Source organism: Vanacampus margaritifer, chromosome 5 (genome assembly GCF_051991255.1).
Source record: "Vanacampus margaritifer isolate UIUO_Vmar chromosome 5, RoL_Vmar_1.0, whole genome shotgun sequence".
NCBI classification, from domain to species: domain Eukaryota; kingdom Metazoa; phylum Chordata; class Actinopteri; order Syngnathiformes; family Syngnathidae; genus Vanacampus; species Vanacampus margaritifer.
In genome coordinates, this window is record NC_135436.1 from 26,673,558 (window position 1) to 26,690,783 (window position 17,226).

The 17,226-nt window shown below is 42.8% G+C and overlaps 1 non-coding gene across 1 annotated transcript; it reads right to left on the reverse strand.

Annotated features, from left to right (window-relative positions):
• Nucleotides 1–4,036: 4,036 nt before the first annotated feature.
• LOC144052760 (small nucleolar RNA SNORA50) lies at nucleotides 4,037–4,173 on the reverse strand. Its single transcript, XR_013294312.1, has one exon. It is a non-coding gene; the product is annotated as a small nucleolar RNA SNORA50 (small nucleolar RNA).
• Between the last annotated feature and the right edge of the window lie 13,053 nt (nucleotides 4,174–17,226).

Sequence of the window (17,226 nt, forward strand, 5' to 3'; positions counted from 1 at the left end):
CCTGCCACGCTACAACCATCACTCTCTTATTGTGCCGCACCAATTTCTCGGCCTCCCTCACGTCATTCTTTCTCACCTGCCTAAAGATCTTAGGTTCTCCCCTATTCTTCTTCAGCGTTCCACACACATTGGTTTCTGCTCCCAGTAAAAGCTCACACATTGCTACGGAATTGTAGGAATAGTCCATATACAGTGTATAACCATGACCTGGGAGACGGTCAAGGAGCGCAAACACCATCTCCGACGTAGTACGAGCTTCCCCAAGATCAGGCTGCATATTGAAACAATAGCCTGTGGCGGAATCGCATAGTATGTACGATTTGATTCCGCATTTCACAGCTTTTTTGGGGCTGTATGTTCTGAAGGATACACACGACCGACAGTTCAACATACTCTCATCAATACAAATGTTTTGCCCCGGTTGATACAGCCCCTTGAACTTCCCCACAATGTAGTCAAATACTGGGCGGACTTTGTACATTTTGTCAGTGTTATCATGTAACTCATTATTGTTGTAATTAAGGAACTTCCATATAATCTGAAATCTGTTCCTTGGCATGGTCTGGCCAAAATGGGGTGTCATGTCTACCTCGTCCACACTCCAATATTGTGAAATGTTTTGCTTTATGACATAACTGGTGAGAAAAGTGAGTCCAAAGAAAGTTTTCAGTTCTGGGACTGACACGGGTTTCCACAAATTACTTCTATGTGGCAGCTTCTCAGACGGATCTGCAAAACACTGAACAGCATACAGGTTGGTGTGATCTGCAATGTGTTGCAGTAGCTCGTCAGTTAGGAAGAGCTCCAAGAAGTCAGCTGGCATGTTGGAATCCAGCTCCGCGGCAGTACTCCGGGGTCCAGGGGTTGCAGTGAAGGAGAACTTATTTGGTTGCCAGTTGGCTTCATGCCAGCTACAATCTTCCTCATCATCTCTGCTCCATGCAGGTTCTGTAAATTAAATAAATTATTACCATAAAAATACTTGATTTTTTTTTTAAAAATTGCTGTAGTGAGCAGTGGAGTTGTTTTTTTGTACCTTCGTTCGCACGGTCAACAGATGCGGCACTGGAATCACTGTTTGATGCATGACATGCAAAATAGAAATACAAAATATTACTATGAAAATAAATGTTTTTTGCTGCAATGCAATGTGCACAATTTTTTTGTTTTGTTTTACCTTTCCTTTTCAGACTGCCAACTGGACGGGGATCTTAGCAGGTTCAACGATCTGAAAATTGAAGATTCCCTCACATCAGTTCTGATGACAAATGTTATAGTACCGTACATAAACTAGTGGGGCTAAATAGCATTAATGCATTTATTAGACATGGAGTGATAGACGGGAGGGGTTGCTTTGATTGCTTAAAATAAACACAATCCCCATTCTCCCCTTTATCAAAGTAGGCATGGGCTGGTTACCCGGGGGGGATGGGGGTCATCAATGCCTCTGACATTACTTTGCTGCCAGCCTCTCAGTCATCCGCGGCAAAAAAATAAATAAATCACAAATTGTTTTAACCGCTTTAGGCACAGTAGATGAAGCGCTATACAAGTACACCCCATTAACCATTTTCATCAAAATTTAATTTTCATTTGTTGGGCTATGACATGATTTTTTCAGAAAAGGACTACTGGTACCCATTCTATTTCATCACCAAAACACAAAAAGTAAATCAGGATTTAGAGGGCAATTCCGAGCTATGGTTGGTCGACAACTTTCAAAGATTATTTCATATTTAGCATATTGGTAGTGCATTATTTAAGCCCTTAAGAAAATATCATACTTGCAGAGTTTGTTTTTGCAATATAAAATTTAATTAAATAGTTAACATGACATCCAAACCACCAATACTGGGAAATTTGCTGAATAGAGTATCAAGGAGGCAATTTAGTTGAATGTTGTTAAAAAACAAAAAGTTAAAAAAACATGACACATCTGCAGCCATGAATCTATCAATCTTGGTCTTTTCCTTCTCATAGTGATCTTGAATTGGTTTTCTGCAGTTCTTTGTCTCTATTTGGAAGGATGATGCTCCTGCAGCCTCTTGTGCATTTTCTTGCTGCCTTTGTTGTTTTTAAACACGCCAATGTGAAAAAGACGGTGCTGTGTTGCCATCCAATCTTGGCAGGGAATGACAACTGTCTGGAAATAAGAAGGGATCACTATTTTGCTATGCGAGTACATTTAAAAACTCAAACTGACACCCCAACACTACTCAGCGTGGGAGTGTTCTGACAGGCAGAGCGGAATAACTTTTTTTGAATTTATGTACGCTTTGTTATCATATCCCCCGTGAGCCCACAACATTTATGTAGGGCTGGGCAATAAATCAAATTAATTCGATACATCCGTCATTTTAAAAAGCAAATCGTTAAGTTGAATTTCGTCTTTTGGATTATTAAAAGCTGTTGTTCTTATGTTGTGTTACATTGAAATGTTTTTGTAAGTTGTAATTTTGCACAAGTGGCAGAATGCTGGATGTTTACAATAGCTACCAACTACTTAATTGTGGCTTTTAAGAAAAAAATATGAATGCTAAGTTTATGTTTACAAATTAGTAACAAAAAGAAACAAATTTAGATTCAGTGTACATTATTGTTGTCTGAACATTTTGCACAATTATTTTTGAATAAATGAATCCTTTAAATAAATGTTTTTTGGGTTTATTAGATTTAAATCGATTAAAACCGTAATCGTCCTGAATGTCTGTAAAAAAAGAAGATTTTTTTGGGGGGGGGGGGGGGGCATATCACCCAGCCCTACATTTATGGCAATATTTCAAAATATTACATTTAAAGTTGTAACTGCGTTAGTGTGTCACCTTGCTTATGATTCTCATATCGTCAGAATCTAATACTGGCCCATGACTATGAAAAAAAGCAATAAAAATGATCTAGCTCGCAAGCTAGTTCTTACCTCCACTTCTTTCAGGAGCATCTGTGGACGAGGCTCGGCTGCTCCCAGTTGATCCAGACGTTAACCACTCATCTGAGGAGTCAGGTTCACCATATTTACCTGACCAGGATTCATCAGACAAGCTGGGCTGTTGCAAAACGCGATGTAAGCTACATTGACTTGTATCGCATGAGCTGGGTTGATTGTCAGCAGTTTTTTGTTAATAGTCTCTGTAGCTCTGGGTCAGTTTGACAGTACACCGTTTAACACGCCTGACATCGATAGTCGCCCGTCATGTTAAAAAAACTATTGACAAATTTTGACGCCATTGGCAATTAAAGGTGTCCTAACATGAGCTTCGCAGCGACAACAACATCCATCCTCTGGATGCCCTAATACTGTGTCAAAATATTATTTTGTGAAATTATGCCTTATTGTAGAAATACAGGCTCCACAAGATGGTCTACTGTGAGCCCAGTTTCAAACGGATGGATTTGGGTAGGCGTGGCCAAGGCTTGCCCGATTCCAAGCGCTTCTGTTTACAAAATGAGTTGTGCGTGGCCAAGGCTCTCCGGCTTCGGTCTAGTACACACCGTCTTGGGCTACCTGCTTTTTTGCTCTTCAGTTTCACTAGATGATCACCAAATGCCACCTTTATGTACAAAATGCCATTACAACATTATTCTCTGTCCTGCCCACCTCGGCAAACTGGGTTGCCGCATCCCACACGGCGGTCTTTCGACGGAGCCGGCCGCAGTGAACCTCCGTGAGAGAAAGAGTGGAAGTCCCTGCTTGACCGGAGATTAGACGAGCCAGTCCCCGCTCTATTGTGGGGGACCCTCCGCGAGAGAGAGCAGGGAACGGCTAGTCTCACTGATGCCGCGCGGCACTGCTTCCGCGGCCGGCGGCTTCCGCGAACAGTATAAAACCGAAAAAGGTGGGGTTAGTGACGTATAAAACCGATCTGCTAAAACAGCCCGTTTGAGAGTGCTGTTTGAGCTGTGTTGACAGACACCGCCATAGACAAGGGAAACAAGGGTCGTTTTCCTAACAACTCTGGGGACTTGGGGGAATGCATATTATGCCCAAAAACCTCAAAGAATTGCAATTTTGAAGGATGATCAGCGTTAATATGAATGAAGTTGTGGCTTGCTTTTAAAAGAGCCACTTGGAGAATGGCCAAGAGGCTCCAGTTATGAACAAGCCTATTTACTTTAGCACTGTAGCTTGGCCCGAGTGGTCACGGGTCAGACTAAACGGATTCAAAGGCAGTGCTAATAACCTTACACACATTACCGATAATTGGGCCTAAACCTGAATGTCCAATATGTCAAAAAAGTTATCCTGCAGTGTGTTGAGAGATATTTTCTCTGCGATCTGCCCGGAATATATCACGGGAATGCAAATATTTACAGCAACAAACACCTGTTTTATATTTATGATCTCAAACCCTTATGTGTGTGGTTAATGCCAAGCCAGGGACTCTGTGATTGCCGGGCACAAAGAAGAGCAAACTGCTTGCAATATAGCTAGCACATAAGCTAACAGCCTGAAGCTGTTTCTACTACTACTTTTTGTATTTTATGGCAGTCAGATGACCTGTGTGTGTGTGTGTGTGTGTGTGTGTGTGTGTGTGTGGTCATTTTGAGTATGTGAACCACCGTTTATCTCCGTTATTTATACAGAAATTGCTGTCTGCACTGATTGCACTTTTGCCCGTCATGTACGACGTTGCTTCGGACGCAGTTGATTGTTGTGCCAGTATACACTGTATTTTTCTAAACCTTTTATGCCTTCAGTTCTTTAATGTTTTGTTTTAAATATTGTTCACTGCTTGCTGTAACACTAATTGCCTTTCGGGGACACAAATAGCCAACCTCAATGGTTTGAGGAAGCAGCCAACCAGGAACAAGCATGAAACCCGCCCACCAATCAGAAGCGCGAGTTGGCACAGCAAAATTTGCCCTGATGCGTGACCGAGAGGATAACGTCTTTGGAACTTGGAGCATACAAAAGGCGTACTACTTCATCTTTCTTTGCTAGCTCAAAGGAGCGGCGGGTCGGATTTAGCAGCGGCGCAGCTAAAATGAATACGCTGGGCCTGTATGCAAAATCTGCATGAGGACTGTAACAGTGTGAGATGGAATATACTTCGTATTTCCGGACTTATCTGAGGACCGATATCCCATGCTCACTGCTTCAAAGAGATGTTTGTCGCAGAGTCTGCATACGTTTACCAGCTACCGGGTACTATTAAGTCCATATGACCTCCAGAAGCGCACCACAAAGCGCTTTTATTTATACCCCAAAAAATCAGTAATTGATTTAGTTTTGTCCATGGACACACATCAACCCAAGACCGCGGAATGTAGGTGAGTGCATCTGTGAGTGCTCTGGAGTGGGGGTGGAGGCTGTGTGCTTATGTTTGCGTGTCGCGTAGATGTCGAGTGTGCGCCCACAGCGGGGTCCATTAAAGAGTCCAGTAAACCGAGAAACAGTTTGTAAGTGTGGAGGACCGCTAGACGTTTGTGCGCGTCCGCGGGGAATAGTTTATGCTACGGTAATGCTATCTGACCTTGGCTCCGCGGCGTAAAAGCAGCGCATGCACGTCAGGTGCACACTTCAGCCAAATGTCATGGAGTGACGGACATTCAAATGCACTCTCCGTGAGACAAAAAATTATTACAAATGCAACCGGAGCACACAAGTGAACAAATCTGTGACCATTCTAGACAAGATTGGCTGTTAGCGCAAGATGAGTCTTAAAAAAAAAATGTCTAAAATTAGCAACAGTATTACCGTATACCCCGGTGAAATGTGGGGACAGTAAAACGGTGTCAAAATTTGTATACTGCCGAACCCTAATCTGAGATACGAGTCTTTTTTGTGACAAGCACGATCACGGAACAAAACTTGTTAGTCAACGTATATGGTCTCTCTATTTGAAGGCTTTTTCAAATCACGGGTGGGTTTGTAAAGGCTCCAATGCAATAAACCGGGGTGCATTGTTTAAAAAGAACGATCCATCAAATTCCCTCCTCATACATTCGCTTTTGGACAATTAATGAGGAAGTACCTCTTTTCCTCGCGGTGCTCGTAGTAGTTGTAGCCCCTGCTTTCCTCGTGTGGTCGCTTTCGGCCATACTGCCCACTTCTCTCAGACTCCGCCTTCACTTGCTCTGCCAGACCGCTGCCACCTTGTCCACGTTTCGGCTCGGACTCATGGGGCTCCCGTCCAGCATCGCCGGCCGACTCTGGGGTGTCCTCAATTTTGATGTCCCCTTTAGTTTCTGTAATGAGGTACAACAAACACTATTTGGTCAGTCTCTGTACCAATAGAGGCACCGTCTGAAATAAATAGTATATATATAGTATATTGTAATTCCTTCCCATAGTCCTGGTTGACAAACACACATTCAAAGATTCACATTTTAACCTTGACAGCTATTCTCTCAGAAATTCAGCTTTCTATATGACACGATGATGCTACAAGATGGCATTAAATCCCTGCCTAACAGAGTTGTAATTGGTGCCAGGGAAAAATGCATGTCGAAGTGATGCATATCGGCTGAGAAATGATCAGCTTTCTATTTTGTAATACCCAATATGATTTAAAAATAATAATAATTCTCAAAAACATATCACAAACAATTTTTAAGAGTAATATAAGTGTTTCAGCTATTTTTCAAGTGTTGTGGGATCATAGTTTGTGGTGTATATATATAGAGTTTAAAACGTTTAAACCAGGACTCTGTAATTCAAGCAAAAGCTGCTCAAGTCTCTCATTACACCACTTCAACAATGCTACATTTAATTACATTTCTACACTGTCTATCTTGTCAGTCGTTAAATTGAATACAAACTAGGACGTGTCTGTAATTTAACTGTCACACACCTTGTTTGATGTCGACGCCTTCCTCTTCCTCCGGTTCAAGTTTGACATCCGTCTCTGCGATGGGGGCGGCTTTGGGAAGGTCAATGTCGGCGCTGAAGTCAGGCTCGCTGTGGTCGGACACCGGCTGACTCTCGTGCGGCTCAGCCTCGACCTCCGGTTCGGCTTCCTCCTCCTCATAGTAGCCACCTGAATCTCTGCCTTCATCTTCATCCAGCAGCAGATTGCCGTCGTCTTCAGCAAGGGCCTCAGCTATGAATGTCCACAGAGAAAAATGCATTACTTTGATTAGTTTGCTGCTCCTTTCACCCCAATTAAAACACGACAATTATCCAATTCTACTTTGTTTCCATTTGACTTTCACAAAATGTTTACTACAATGTCTTTGTTCATCTAGCTATTCCAGCGATGTATAGTGACAACAAACAATGGAGTGTCATTTAATTCTACTGATAGCTTTTGTGCTCAACTAAACAGGCCCAAATTTAACACGTGGCAAATCATTTATTAAGAGTTTTTTTCAACCCTAGCATGTCAAAGGAATCAATATATACCATGATATGAATTTCAGCCTATACTCACTAAGCTCCTAGTCCCCGTTTGAAGCAGTTGGGTCTCTACCAAAAATATGGGGTAAAACATTTACTTATATCCTTACATTTATACATATACAATACAAAGAGCATGTACATTAGTACAAAATTTAAAACATGTTACGTAAAAAATATTTGTTTTATATATACTATGAGACATAATTGCAGATTTATATGTGTATGTAAAACAAGTATACAACAAAATTGTTAATTTTAACATCAGTCACGTACATGTAGTGCTCAAATTCCTGTGTTGGCATTTCTTTCTCAAAGCTACCCCTGCGCCGCTTGGTGTTAATTACATTTATTAGTTTTAAACAACCCCGAACCTTCTGCGTCTGTTTTCTTCCTCTGTATTCCTCACTGGCAGCCATGTTCCACTGACAACAAGCATGGTTCTGGGTGGCATAAATATGTTTTTAAAATTTATCACAGATGCCGACATTTTTTGGGTCCGATTTTTTTTTAGGTCGTCTTAACTGGCAGGGTGTTTTTGGCAGCCCTACATGCATATTTATGTTTAAGTGTAGGCAAGACATTTGTTTTTAGTTTAACTAAATTAGTAAAGTAAGTAAGTTAAATTAGTAAATTGAACTTATTTCACTGTTAAAACTGCATTATTTTTTTTTAATTTGTTCCTCTGCTAGACGTCCCTTTGAAATTAAAAACTGTAACGGCGAGCACATGGTGAACAATTAACACAGGAGCTTGTGTTCGTTTAAAAGAAAACTTTAGAAGTTCAAACCGGCGGTTTACCTTGCTGCTCTTGCGTTTCGCCCCCGTCGTCGTCGTCGTCGTCGGCGGGGATGTCCTCGTCGTACTCCTCCGCGCCGCCGTCGTCCTGCTCCTCATCTCCACCCTCCGGCGACTCGGCAAGGGCTTCCTCCTCCAGCGCCGCCTTGAGCCGCTCCACCAAGTCCGCCTTCAGGCCTCTGGAGTCCAGGCCGCGACGCTGGAGCTCGTCCTTCAGCTCGTTCACTTTTAGTTTCTTCACGTCGAAACTCATCGCGTTGCCTGGCGTGTGTGCGTGCGGTACAAAAGGCTGGGTGGGGAAAAAAGCGCAAGGGTGTGAGACACTGGAAAGTTTCACAGCTTTGAGTTTAACTCACAAGGACGCTGCATTAGCGCGCCATTAACCGAGCGTTATGCTAACATTAGCCATTCAGCTATATGGTTACACATATTCAAAACACGTTACAAACGGGGTAAAGTCGACGTAGTAGCGTAGTTGTAACCGCTAACAAACAAATTTGAGGACGTACAAACGTGCAATTTGTCCACAAAACCACCCGTTTATAGTTTTCGATTACGCGCTTATCGCCTTCGATGTTACCTAGTTAGCTAGCTTAGCAAAATGGAGCGTGCGGTGCAGTGTGCGCGAGTTGCAACGTTACAACAACAAAAAGCGCAATTAGCAAACGTGCGTTGGCTTCACATGCAAGTTGTACACTTAGAGCGCCGTTCGCGAGGGTAATAACAAAAGTTACACGGTGAATTGTGGAGTTCAACTCAAGGCCTACCTCTTCCAACGCGGGTCTCGCGGGCAGTAAAAGCGTAGTAGACGTGAAGCGACGACTGCCCTCTAGCGCCCCAGCCAGCCACTTCAAACCGCCGGAAGTGAGGATATTGCCGGAAGTTGCAGTTTGCACGATTTCCACCCCGTTTATTTAAAACTGTCGTTGAAATAAAAAATGAACAATTTTACCTTCAACTACCAGTTATATTTTAGTACTAAATTACGATGAAAATTCAGTAAATTATTGCAGTATCGCCCACGTTCATTGAAACGGAAATTACGTAGCGCAATACTTAAAGGTTCCTGGGCAATGTAGTTCAACTGAATGCCCGCCAACAGCAGTCATCTTGCTAGCCCTTATTGCAAATTAAAACGTTTGTACAATCACAACCCTTACATTGAATACTGCCGGTAAAACATCATATTTCCTCTAGTAATTAAAAATAAATGACATGACAATTTTGAGGAACAGAGAAACACCAAGAAAGACAGTGGCTGGGATGACAATTTTATTTTATTGCTTTAATGACACCCTCAACATCTTAACAGTGGTTTTCTCTACAAAACACTTAAAAATTGATTTAATGATGAAATTTATTTGGAGTAGAAATAAAACTGTGTACAATTTTTACATATGACAAGGTCCAGGATGTATGAACTTTAGAGTTAACAGTTATGTATGTATTCGGTCACAGGTGTGCATTTTCACTACGCAGCATAGTTCTGCTTTGTGTGGTAAGCTGTAAAACATTCTCCTGGATGCAAGGCGACACAACAGGACACGCACCACATTCTAGTATCTTTGCGCAGGCCTTTGCGAGAGCAGACCCTGCAACATCTTCCTGATCTCTTTTTGGCGTCTATGCTCCTGCTAGCTGTGCTCAGGTATCCGAGTTTGTGTTTACCGAGCTGTCCGTCTAGCCTGCTGTCTGGGTCAGTCCTTGGTGACCTTTTAGAACACGCCTCTAACTTCGCAAATGCACGTTCCTCCTCCTCCTTTTTGACCTGCACAAACGCATGTCGCTTTACAGTCCAGGACTTCACTACATTGCGAATGAACTCCAAAAGGGTTACACACGCCTCTGGGTGCCTGGCTCTGTAGAGGACATGGGCATTAGACATGCATATTTGAAACAGATAGGCGACAAACTTCTTGGACCAGTTTGTTGCCTTCCGGACGAAGGGGTAGTATTCAATGTTCTTGTCCAACTTTTGCACTCCGGTCATGGAGGAGTTGTATGCAACAACGCAATCTGGCTTTAATTCGGGACCCTTGTCTTTGTGTCCCTTCTGTGACACGTCAACATTCCGCATTCTATCTTCGTGGCAAGTTGTCACCATCCGTTTGTCCTGCCACGCTACAACCATCACTCTCTTATTGTGCCGCACCAATTTCTCGGCCACCCTAACGTCATTCTTTGTCACCTGCCTAAAGATCTTAGGTTCTCCCCTATTCTTCTTCAGCGTTCCACAGACATTGGTTTCTGCTCCCAGTAAAAGCTCACACATTGCTACGGAATTGTAGGAATAGTCCATATACAGTGTATAACCATGACCTGGGAGACGGTCAAGGAGAGTGAACACTATCTCCGACGTAGTTTGAGCTTCCCCAAGATCAGGCTGCATATTGAAACAATAGCCTGTGGCGGAGTCGCATAGTATGTACGATTTGATTCCATATTTCACGGCTTTTTTGGGGTTGTACACTTTGAATGATACGTGCCCCTGCCACTGCATCATACTCTCATCAATGCAAATGTTTTGCCCCGGTTGATACAGTTCCTTGAACTTCCCCACAATGTAGTCAAATACTGGGCGGACTTCGTACATTTTGTCAGCGTCATCCTGTAACTCTATATTGTTGTAATTAAGGAACTTCCAGATAATCTGAAATCTATTCCTTGACATGGTCCGGCTAAAATGGGGTGTTATGTCGACCTCGTCCTCACTCCAATATAGTGAAATGTTTTGCTTTATGACATAACTGGTGATAAACGTGAGTCCAAAGAAGGTTTTCAGTTCTGGGACGGACACGGGTTTCCATGAATTACCTCTATATGACAGTCTCTCAGACGGATCTGTAAGACACTGAATAGCATACAGGTTGGTGTGATCCGCAATATCTTGGAGGAGCTCGTCAGTTAGGAAGAGCTCCAGGAAGTCGGCTGGCATGTTGGAATCCAGCTCCGCGGCAGTACTCCGGGGTCCAGGAGTTGCGGCGAAAGAGAACTTATTTGGTTGCCAGTCGGCTTCAAGCCAGCTACAGTCTTTCTTATGACTGCATGCAGAATCTGTAAATGATACATTAACAACAGTTACCATTATATATATATATATATATATATCTTTTAAATGCTGCGGTGTGAGGTGGACGATTTTTTTTAAATGTTTTTTTTTTACCTTCGTTCAAACTGTCAACATGTGTTGCACTGGAATCGCTGCTTCATGCACGGCATGCAAAATATAGAAATACATATTACCATAAAAATACATGTTTTTTTTTTAATTGCAACCTGAAATGGATTACATGTAGTTAAAAATAATGAAATACTTTTTTTTTTTTTTTACACAACTTTCCTCTCCAGACTGCCAACTGGAGGGGGATCCCTGCAGGATACATTTCCTTTTTCGTATTTTTTTATTATAAAAATAATAATAGACAAATAGTAAAATTTCTTTATTATAAAAATGGGACAGAACATATGAATGAACATATGTGTGAGTGCATGAATAATGTATCCATTCCTCTATGAAGCGTCTTTGAGTGTCTAGAAAAGCGCTCTATGAATCTGATGCATTATTATTATTATTATTATTATTATTACTACTTCTGCAACCATGAAATTTATGTTTTCTTTTTTGTTGTTGTATTTTTTGCTTTAGTGACACCTCAAGCTGAACATTGATTTTCTCAGAGGAGGAAAAAAAACACTTACAGTAAGTCTTTTTTCTTTCTGGAGAGCTCAGTATTGTTCATTCGGTAATTTTACCCATTTGACATGTCATCATCATTGCGTGCGTGCGTGAGTGTGTGTGTGTATTCATTAGTTCACCTAAAACCTATTAAAAAATCCCATACCGTTCACCTAAACCGAACACTTCCAGCCAGAGTCGTGAGGCCGTCAGGAGACCCGAGGAAGGACCAAAGAAAAGAAAGGAAAGTGAAATCCAGCACCGAGCACTTAAGTCTTTTGATGGCAACCTTTATTTACAAACTGTAAAATGTTTACATCTGACAAAAAAAAGTAAGAACTTTTGAGTTGTCTACAGTTATGCATGTATGTGATTTTCACACCGATGCACCATAGTCCTCCAGAGTGTGGTAAGCTGTAAAACATTCACCTGGATGCAAGGCGACGCAACAGGACACGCACCACATGCTGGTGTCTTTGCGCAGGCCCTTGCGGTTGCAGACCCTACAACGCCTCCCTGGTTTCCTTGCTGGATTCACACTCTTGGCGGATGCTTTCAGGTATTCCAGTTTGTGTTTGCCAATCTGTCCGTCTAGCCTGCTGACCGGATCCATCCTCGGTGACCTTTTCGAACCCCGGCTGTCCGCCGAGTACCCGCGCCCTTCAACCCTGACGATTGCATGTTCTTCCTCCTCCTCCTTTCTGACCTGCACCAACCCATATCGCTTTACGGTCCAGGACTTCACGACCCTGTGCATGAACTCCAAGAGGGTTTTGCTCTCCCTGGGGTGCCTGGCACTGTAGAGGACGTGGGCGTTAAACATGCATATTTGAAACAGGTAGGCGACAAACTTCTTGGACCAATTCATGGACTTTCGAACGAAGGGGTAGTATGAAATGTTTTGATCCAACTTATCCACTCTTATCATGGAGGAGTTGTACGCAACAACACATTGTGGCTTTAACTTGGGACCCTTGTCTTTGTGTCCCTTTTGTGACACTTCATTCTGCATTTTGTTTTCGTGGCAAGTTGTCACCAACTGTTTGTCCTGCCACGCTACTACCATAACACTCTTATTGTGTCGCACAATCATCTCCTTCGCCCCTAAATCACTGTTTGTCGCCCCTCTAAAAACTTTAGGCTCCCCACTATTTTTCTTCAGTGTTCCACAGACGTTGGTTTCTGCTCCCAGCAAAAGCTCACACATGGCTACGGAATTGCAGGAATCGCCCATATACAGCGTATAACCGTGACCGGCGAGGCGATCAAGGAGAGCCAACACGATATCCGACGTGGTACGAGCTTCGGCAACATCCATCAGCATGTTGAAGCAATAACCCGTGGCGGAGTCGCACAGTACGTACGATTTGATTCCATATTTCACGGGGTTTTTGGGATCGTCCACTTTGAAGGCGACGCGGCCCCGCCAGTGCAGCATTCCTTCATCGAGGCTAATGTTTGTCCCCGGTTGATACATCTCCTTGAACCTCCCCACAATGTAGTCAAACACTGGGCGGACTTTGCCCATTTTGTCAGTGTCATCCTCTGATGTATTATTGTTGTAACTAAGAAACTTCCATATCAGCTCAAATCTGCTCCTCGACATCGTTTGGCTGAAATAGGGCGTTGAGTCCACCTCATCCACAGTCCAGTACAGTTCAATGGTCGGCTTTTTGACATAACTGGTGAGAAAAGTCAGCCCAAGGAATGTTTTCAGTTCCGGGACCGACACGGGTTTCCACGCACGCCTTCTGCTACGTGGCAGAGTCTCAGACTCATCTTGGACACATTGAGTAGCGTACAGGTTGGTGTGATCCGCAATACTTTGGAGTAGCTCGTCAGTTAGGAACAGTTCCAAGAAGTCGGCTGGCAGTTTGGAATCGAGCGCTACGGCAATACCCCGCGGTCCCGGGGCCGCAGTGAAGGGGAACTTATTTGGTTTCCAGTTTGCTTCGTGCCAGCTACGATCTTCGTCATCACTGCTCCGTGCATCATCTAGAAATTAGACAAATTTAAAAAAAAAATGACCATAAAAATACATTTGTCCCCTTTTTATTTGACTAATTTATTTCTTACCGTCGTTAACGCTGTAAACGGGTGAGAGACTGGGATTACTGCAAAGAAAATATAGAAATATATGCAATTAACCCACTAATACATTTTCTTAATTGCTGCAATGTTAAGAAAAAAATGATATGCACACACACTGCCCTCTATAATTATTGGCATACCTGGTGGAGATGTGTAATAATCCCCCCACCCCCGCTTAAATATAGGCACTTTTTTGTTGTTGTGAGAAAAAAATCCATCCTCTAATTCAAGTGCATTTAACTCTTTGACTGCCAAAAACGTTAAATAACGTTTAGTAAAATCCGATGGAGGAGTGCCAAAGACGTTAAAAGACGTTTGTTTCAAAACAGAGGTGAAACTAACCATTTTCTATTGTTGATTACTGAAAAACGGAATAAGGTAGAAACAAACTTTTTTTTTTCTGATGAAAGATGAGAGTCCAATCTTTCATTTGGTAGTATGTGTGTTTCCATAGTCCAAACACATAATTTTCTGTGGACCTTGAAAGATCACTCAAAAATGCTTAAATCGGCTGGCACCCACGGCATCCCTTTTCTGAAAACGTCGTGGCAGTCAAATAGTTAATCAGTGGGAAAAAAATCCCACACAAGTTAACAAATTATTTGACTTTAAATCATGAGTGCCACAATTATTAGCACCCTCTGATGTTAATACTTTGCACAAACTCCTTTCGCCAACAAAACCGCGCCTCGTCGTCTTCTCCAAGATGGGAGAATACAGGAGCGATCCTGGCTGTGGCTCAGGGTTGTAAGAGACAACCTGTGCTACCTTAAACGTAACCATCCGCTGTCAGCTAAAGGATCATCTGTGGTCAAAATGAATCGTGTGATTAATCCGCATGGATTAATGCAATATATTTTTGTGATTCATTCATTATTTAACACAAGCTTTGACAGCACCACTTTTAACACTGAACCAGGGTTGCCAATAATCATGGAGGGCTTTTGTGTGTGTATAAATTCACTTTTTTTCCCTTTTTTTTTTTTTTACCTGTCGTCATCAGACTGCCATAAGAAGGGGGATCCCTCCCGGGTGCGTGATCTGTAAATGGAAAGTTCCGTCACATAAGTAAGAGCAACTGATTTTCCGATATAAAAAAAAAATTGTGGGACTAAATTGTGTTCATTTGACATGGAATGAAAGAGTGGAGAAGAGCGATTGCTTCCATCAGAATTATTCCTCCTTTATCAAAGTAGGCATGGGACGGTTAGTGGTTTGACGGTATATATCCGCAGTTGTAAAAAGTCACGGTTTTAAAACCGCGTCAATTTTTCCAAAAGACGGACAACTGGTCCTCACAATAATCTTATTACAAATTTACCAACTCGATTTGTAACGAACTTCTCAACAAATGTGACAATTAGCTTATTTTAACAAAATACAAAGCCCATAAAAGTGTTAACAATTCAATCTTTATTACATGTATCGGTAAGTGTCACACTTCATTACAAATCACAAACATGCATCACAGACATTTTTTTTTTTAAACAAAATCACAGACATTTGTAATCTCACTCTATATACACACACAGAGCAGGTCTAGATGTTGATAAAATCAATTACAGAGTTTCTTTGAATCTTGCTCCAGGATCCAGTTTGCCACTCAAGGTGGTCCTGGAGGACCAGTTGTCCTCCAATCAAACGTACTAGTATTAACTGATTTTTATTTTATTTGAGTTCTGTGCATGAATCTGTGGTGATTTGAAATGAGATTGGAGTAGGCGCGGAAAAGCGAATCAGAATTTTTCGGCTGGATGTACCAAATTGTTCTATATACGAAACCAAATTTTTCAAAACAATACATTTCCGTGACATTTTTTTAAATCTGATACTGGCCCATGCCTATGTCAAAGCAAATCAAAATGAGCTGGCTAGCAAGTTAGTTCTTACCTATGTGTTTTTCAGGAGCGTCTCGGGACGATGCTCGGTCCCTTCCCGGTTGATCCAGAGGCTAACCGCTAGAAGCCGAGTCAGGTTCATCAAGTCCATCTGACCCGGATTCATCAGACAAGATATGCTGTGGTAAAATGCGCCGTGACTGACGCTGACTGCCACAACATTAGCAATTAGCAATGCTAAGATTAAGCTAGCCACCGAAGCACTAACCACTCCTTGAGCTGCGTCTTTTTTCCTCACGGCCGCGACACCTTCTCATTCATAACTACTATGACTCATGCACTATTTCCGATCGAGTTCCTTGAATTTGTCCGACTTCCTTTTGGCAATGATCTCTCTCATGCACAGAGTTGCACTGCCGCCACCTACAGGCTCAGCTTGACAGTACACTTGTTTACAAGCTTGACTTCCCGTAAAAATAAAAAAATAAAAAAGTTCTGTGGCTCGTAACTAGAATAATCATCATTGGCAGTGAAGATGCACTCCATAACTTCCAATGATGATGAATTCCATGTAAAAAAAATATGCTGCAGAAGTACGACAACGAATTATCTGATGAATACCAACTACATAGTAAAGCTACTTACAGGTCTTCTGAAGGCGCCTCTTCAGGAGGGATACCTTCTTGCTGCGGGATTTCAATTTCTTATGAAGGCACAGGTTTGTCCTTTTTCTTTCTTTGAGTAATTAAGATTTTTACAGGCAGATGGTGGCCTTGCTTTTTTTGTGCCAGGAGGTCTTTATAGACATTAATAGCGCCGTCAATAGCATTTTGAAAATGCGATGCCCGGTCCATTTCCGGATCCCAATCTTCCGCCATTCCCCGCAGTTGCTCGGCCGCTCCCACCATTTTGGTCAGCCGTTCCGGTGACAGGCCGCTGTCGTCTTCCTCCACTGCCTCCTCCTCCTCCTCACTCGCAGCTTTCATTAGTTCAAGCAAATCTGCGTTCGTGAGTGGATTTGAGTGCGCGTCGATGAGGTCGACTACGTCGTCACGCGTCATGTCCTTGAAGCCCTCCCCTCCGAGCGACTTGGCCAGCTTGACTGACTCGTCTACTGCCGAATGGCAAATTTCATCTGGGGAGAACCCGGCGTAGTCCCGGACACAATTAGGCCACAGCTTTACCCAACAGGCATTTATTGTTTCCTTCTTCATCTCCTTCACGGCCTTTTGGATATTTTGGAGACATGTTGCTATCGTGTAATCACGCCAGCACGTCTCCAGCTTGACATTCTCGGCAGAATCCGCCGCCTCGACGAGGTGGCGGAGGACGTTACGTACGTACAGAGCCTTGAAGACGCGCAGGACGCCTTGAGCCGTAGGCTGAATTAGCGACGCTGTGTTTTGCGGCGGGAAATCGACCCGCACGCCTTCGTGAGACAGACCCAGCGCGTGGCCTTCTGTGTTGTCCATCAGCAACAGCACCTT